Source organism: Salvelinus sp. IW2-2015, unplaced genomic scaffold, assembly GCF_002910315.2.
Source record: "Salvelinus sp. IW2-2015 unplaced genomic scaffold, ASM291031v2 Un_scaffold2106, whole genome shotgun sequence".
Classification (NCBI taxonomy): Eukaryota; Metazoa; Chordata; class Actinopteri; order Salmoniformes; family Salmonidae; genus Salvelinus; species Salvelinus sp. IW2-2015.
The window spans coordinates 59798-66578 of record NW_019943444.1 but is presented as its reverse complement, the minus strand read 5'-3'; the positions used below and the strand labels follow the sequence as shown (position 1 = coordinate 66578).

General features: G+C 44.4%; 1 pseudogene; it reads right to left on the bottom strand.

The window, feature by feature from the left end:
- LOC112072959 (ATP-dependent DNA helicase Q4-like) overlaps positions 1-6781 on the bottom strand; it is a 44449-nt pseudogene that overhangs the window by 16043 nt on the left and 21625 nt on the right.

Genomic DNA, 6781 nt, shown 5'->3' with positions numbered 1-6781 from the left:
CCCTATTAGTTTTCTTCAAATAGTTTAGCTCTGCTTGATTGGGCTTGCCTGGCCTAAGGAACGGATGAGCGATGACATAGTCCCAAATTGAAAACTCCATCCAGGCAGACTCAATCAAATGATCCAAGTCTTGGGAGAAAACACATAATATTTGCATCCTGGTCTGCACAGCATACACACTCGCAAATCTGCAGATATACGGTCTCAACCTTTAAGTCTTTATTGAAGACTCATCTCTTCCGTAGGTGCTATGATTGAGTGTAGTCTGGCCCAGGAGTGTGAAGGTGAACGGGAAGGCACTGGAGCAACGAACTGCCCTTGCTGTCTGCCTTGCCGGTTCCCCTTTCTCTGCCTCTAACCATATTACAGGGGCTGAGTCACTGGCTTACTGGTGCTCTTCCATGCCGTCCCTAGGAGGGGCGCGTCACTTGAGTGGGTTGAGGTCACTGACGTGATCTTCCTGTCCGGGTTGGCGCCCCCCTTTGTTTGTGCCGTGGCGGGGATCTGTGTGGCATTACTCGACCTTGTCTCAGGATGGGAAGTTGGTGGTTGAAGATATCCCTCTAGTGGTGTTGGGGCCTGTGGCTTGGCAAAAGTGGGTGGGGTTATATCCTGCCTTTGCCCCTGCCGGGACAGCGGGGACCCTGCGTGAGTTGCAGAGGCCAATCCTATGCACTTATACCGGGTGGGGGCACTTCTACACTGTGAAAGATAGCTGGTGCAGAAGGTGTTCCCTCCTGCAACAGTGCCAGCACAGATCTCCGAATGGTAGCAGGATCTAGCCCAAGGGGTAGAGATACTCTTAATGATCGGCTATGAAAAGCCAACTGACCACTACTCATGAGGTGCTGACCTGTTGCACCTTCAACAACCACTGTGATTATTATTATTTGAGCCTGCTGGTCATCTATGAACATTTGAACATCTTGGCCATGTTCGGTTATAATCTCCACCCGGCACAGCCAGAGAACCGGCCACCCCTCACAGCCTGGTTCCTCTCTAGGTTTCTTCCTAGGTGCTGGCCTTTCTAGGGAGTTTTTCCTAGCCACCGTGCTTCTACACCTGCATTGCTTGCTGTTTGGGGTTTTCGGGTGGGTTTCTGTACAGCACTTTGTGAAATCAGCTGATGTAAGAAGGGCTTAATAAATACATTTGATTGATTGAATTTGAGTATCTGTTCTACAATACAGTTCTGATGTAAAATAGTGAATGGTGTCAGATCTATCTATTACAGTTCTAGGTTCTGAACATTCTGAATGTTTCACTACACACCTCCTCAACTAAGGGTGTGCAGAGTAGTCAGACAAAACGAGTATCGTCAGGATATGGGAAATTTTCTGGATACGATTATGATACAAGTATTTTTTGTAATTATCCATAATCCAAGCATGTTTCTCATGTCAGTCAGTCACAGTTTCTAAACTATACGTACTGTCCTTGAGTCAGTCGGGCCTCCCGAGTGGCGCAGCGGTCTAAGGCACTGCATGGCAGTYCAATAGGCGTCACCCGGGTTCGATCCCAGGCTGTGTCGCAGCCGGCCACAACCAGGAGACCCATGAGGTGCTGCACAATTGGCCCAGTGTCATCCGGGTTAGGGGAGGGTTTGGCTGGCCMGGATGTTCTTGTCCCATCYCACTCTAGAGACTCCTTGTGGTGGGCCGGGGCGCATGCACTCTGACACAGTCGCCAGTTGTACGGCGTTTCCTCCAACACATTGGTGCGGCTGGCTTGGCAGGGTCATGTTTCGGAGGACGCGCGGCTCTCGACCTTTGCCTCTCCRGAGTCCGTACGGGAGTTGCAGCGATGGGACAAGACTGTAACTACCAATTAGATATCATGAAAAAAGGGGGTAAAAATGACAAAAATAGAGCCAGTCATGTGCATGCTAATTTGCCTGTCGGTAAAGAGGGCGGGCTGTACATTGATCCTGCTGCTCTGATTGGATAGAGTGAATCTGTATTTCTCCGTCCACTCACTTCATAATTTCACATGATCATGAGAAAGACCCCACTGAACGATTTAGAAAATMAAGAATGATGTTTCTGGTCTGATCATTTAGATTGCTGCTGCCACCTACTATGATTAATCACACCGTAAGGGCGGTTTGCAATCAATTTATCAATGAGCATAATATCTAACAAGTGGGGAAAGGTTAGGGAAAAAATATGAAACGTTGGCAAGCATTCTGACTAAGTAACAGCAAACTTGGCTGCCCGCTGGAAGTTGAGGACACAGACACACACCCCTCCGCTCGCTGCTACTAATCTGCAGCTTTTTTGCAGTGAGAATGTGCAGGGAGGTATTTTGCCAACATCTATTTAGGAATATTAAAACACTTAGTTTTTTTTTTACAATTACAAGTATCATTTGATCCGACTATCAACTGTCAATTTATGGATACGATTACGAATACAAGTATTTGCATGTCAACACACCCCTAACCTCAATTGTATGTATGTATGTATGTATGTGTGTGTGTGTGTGTGTGTGTGTGTGTGTGTGTGTGTGTGTGTGTGTGTGTGTGTGTTGCTATCCTACCTGGTCCTTGTCTCGGTCCATGGAGACAGACAGCTGCAGGTTGTCAGGCACGGCAGCCGAGCGGACAGCGATACCGTCCTGGTCAGTGATGTCCAGGTGTTGAGCGATGTCCAGTGCTGTGGACAGGGTGGCGGTGGCAGTCAGACAACGCACGCCCAGACGGTACCTCAACACCTAGGAGATGGAACAGAGGTGGTTCAGTTAAAAACCTACCTGAGACCTGAAGACTGGCCTTACTGAAGACAGTAATGCCTAGGCTTTAGCTCAGCAGGCTAATATCGTCTAGCGGTGTACAGATGACCTGGACGGTCCCTCAACACCTAGGAGACTGAACATACACTAAGAGGGCACTTCAACAATGAAGGGAAGAATGGCATTTACTGTATGTGTGTAACCATGTACAGCTATAATGGTAAGAGACATGCTCCTAATTTAGGAAAGGATGTAAAAAACATTGAGTTATTACATTAATTTTAAACGAGTTAATAAATGTTTTATAAACAAAGAGGCCATTGGCGGTTCTATATATGAGAGAAGAGATGACATAACATTTGCTAATTTGCTTGTTTTGTGAGTTGAAAGTGGATTTAGGGATTCCTGACAGTGAGTTACAATGGTTCATTTGCAGACATGGAACCTAAGTGGAAAGAACAGAGCTTCTGCTTGACAGTTGCTGTTTATCATATATTGGGTGGTCAATGACCAGATCACCTTGCAGAGACGCAGGTAYCAGGGCCTGAAGTTGTGGGACCACTCTGAGACACAGTGGGCCTCGTCAATACAGGCAAAGGCCACTGGGGGGAGCTGGTCAGCTGGGGGCAGACAGCCAAAGCCAGAGTGACCTCCACCTACCAACGCCTCAGGGGACAGGAGCAGGACATGGACCTCACCTGCCTTAACCTGGAGGGAACACACAGACAGAGATACTCAAAGCATATACAATCAAATCAGGAAACTTTATTGTTATGAAAATCACCACCAACATCAATGCAAATATGACTGACACCATTATCGTAGCAGCTTCATGGCATCACACAGACAGATGACACACACAGACAGGTTATGCATGAGCAAAAAGACATCACTGAGAGATATAGAACCCTAATGCAAGATCAACATGATCAACAGCTCAGTTGGTATGGGTAGAGCAAGCGTGACTGTAAGTCGGGTTTGGATAAAAGCGTGTGGCATATTTAATTCAGTTCAAGTCTGACATATATAAACGTTATGTAAAAATAGAGAGGAAGTCGATGTTAAGGACTAGATAGAGCATAGTTTAACTAGGCAGATTGTAATCGGGTGTCAGTACCTTTTCAATGGCTGCCTCCCTCTGTTTTTRTAGACATATTGGAGTGAATAGCAGCTGCTTTCAGTTTGGATGGGAGTCCAGATAGCTAAGGAGACAAAATCATTTACTGTCAGTATTTCATTCAATGACCTTTATTGAGACATTCACAAGACAGTGTCCATATCAATAATGTGTTGTATAACTAGGGGACAGATATGTTACCTGATCGTCCATAAGAGATACCAGTGGTGATACCACAAGAGTGATACTGTTGGACCTCTGGGCATAGAGGTAGGCAGGCAGCTGGTAGCACAGAGACTTCCCCATGCCTGTGGAGACCACCACGAGTGGACAGACCTGGAGAGGGACACACACACACACAAAGTGAACATCATGCTTGTAACAAACACAAATCTGTATGTGAGGAAGCGACCACTTGTTCTATCTCGACAATATCAATTTACTGAGGTAGTAAATTAAGTAGTGTATAATTCTGTTCACTGTGTTTTACCCTCTTCCTGCATACCTGATAGAATTCTCATGAGGGCCTGTTCCTGCCCTGGTCTGAAAGACTTGTACCCAAAGTCTTTGAGTGCTTCATAAACTTCAGAACGCGACACTGCAGAAACAAAGTAAGAAAATAGGTATATAAACCCTACTGTACTAGATATTTGATTCGCTGAATCAATCAACTAAATCAAATGTATTTTATAAAGCTCTTTTTACATAAGCAGTTGTGCTTTACAGATACTAGGCCTAGAAACAATTAATTGAATAATTGTATTTACAACAAACAAACAAAAAAACAGGGTACCTTGCACTTTGCCGTCCTCCCCTAGGGGGTAGAGGGGCTGCATGGGGGGCGGAGGGGGAGGGCGTTCGTAGTCTGGCCTGATCACAGTCAACAAGACCTCATCACCATCCTCCTGCTGCTTCTCTCCCTGACACTCATTCTCCTCTTTAACACTGGGGGGCGCAACTGTGTAACAGAGATAGACAGGTTACGTACCAAATGTTACCCTATTCCCTTTATTTTACAATTATAAAAATAATAGGGAGTACTACAAAGGGAATAGGGTGTACTATACAGGGAATAGGGTGTACTATACAGGGAACAAAGTATACTATAAAGGGAAAAAAGTATACTATAAAGGGAATAGGGTGTACTTTAAAGAGAATAGGGTGCACTATAAAGGGAATAAAGTGTACTATACAGGTAATATGGTGTACTATAAAGAGAAAAGTGTACTATAAAGAGAATAAAGTGTACTATAAAGAGAATAGGTGCACTTAAAGCAGGGGTGTCAAAGTCAAATGGACGGAGGGCCAAATAAAAATTTCGCTACAAGCCGAGGGCCGGACTGTTCGAATGTTCATTGAAAAAATTTTAAATGACGCATATAGTCTAGTGAACCTAATTGAACCTACTGAAAACCTAACAAATATATTCCAATATGATCAGATAAATAAAGCAATATTTTCTTATGGTCTTGTCAGTAATCTTTAATTTTCAACAGACAAAAAAGACAAATTTCCTTTATATAAAAATCCCCATACATGAACATTAAATGAAAGAAACCGGTATTCAAGGCACCATCAGTAGCCTATATTTTCTATTTTAGCAAAAGTGGGCTAAATTTACTTCAAAGAAAAAAAACAATAATAGCAATTTTCTATCATCCACTCAACTGAAATATTTTTAAAATATAATTGGATTGAAATACAATAAAATAAAGTGCAAAAATCTATTAATCAAAAAACACACTTTGTTTAAGGAGAAGTAACATGCAGTGAAAACAAATATTAAACTTTAACTTTAAACTTGAACTGAGTAAAAACTCTAAATATGTGATTGCACAGTAATGTTCACTTGTTTGAGGTTGAGGGTGATACTTGGTGGTGTCCCATCTTTTCCACAAGTTCATCAATGTTCGGGGTAAGGCTCTGAGCTGAGGAAATCTCCAGAATTGAGTGGAGGTGTTCAGCAGTAAGTCGACTTCTGTGTGATGTTTTGTTCAGGTTCATCAAAGAAAACAGTGTTCACACAGGTATGTGCTGCCAAACATAGACAACGTTTGAGCAGCCTGGATGCGCAGCTGGGGCATTGTGTCGGGGAGGAAACGGGCGAACTCCGCAGCACCCACTGCCGCATATTTTTGCCCTCAGTGCATCATTGCATTGGAGGTCAATCAACTCCATTTGGAGGTTTGGTGGTGAGCTTTCCACGTCAACAGCAAATGGGTTACCGAGCAGTTCCAACCTGCTTTTTTGTGCTTCAAAGTCAGCAAATCGGCGTCGGAAGTCAGCGGCAAGCATACCTATTTTATCAGCCAACTGTGCGCTCGGAACGCCACTGGTAGAGAGCTTCTCTTTCATGGTCTGGCAGCTGGGAAAGTGGCTCAAATTTTCTTTCCGCATCTGCGTCTCCCACAGAGTCAGTTGGTTTTTAATGCCTTCACTGTACTGTACATATCAGAGATGACATGATCCCGACCCTGCAGCTGCAAGTTCATTGCATTCAGATGACTCGTAATGTCACACAGAAAAGCCATTTCACACAGAAACATTTCGTCTCGGAGTTGTGTTGTGTCTTTCCCTTTGCTCCAAGAACAGACAAATCTCCTCACGAAGCTCGAAACATCTTTGAAGCACCTTTCCCTGGCTTAGCCATCGCACCCTTGTGTGATAAGGCAAATCACCATGCTCCGTTTCTAACTCCGTCAGAAATGCCTTGAACTGGCGGTGATTCAAACCTTTGGCTTGATAAAGTTAACTGTGCGCGTGATGATGCTCATTACATGCTCCATTTTCAAGGCTTTACCGCACAACGCTTCCTGGTGTATGATACAATGATAAGCTGTCAGCTACCTGTCGCGTTTTCCTCTTGCATCTTTTCCCGTATCTTCGCCACCAGTCCGCTCCTGTGTCCACACATCGCAGGTGCTCCGTGGTTTG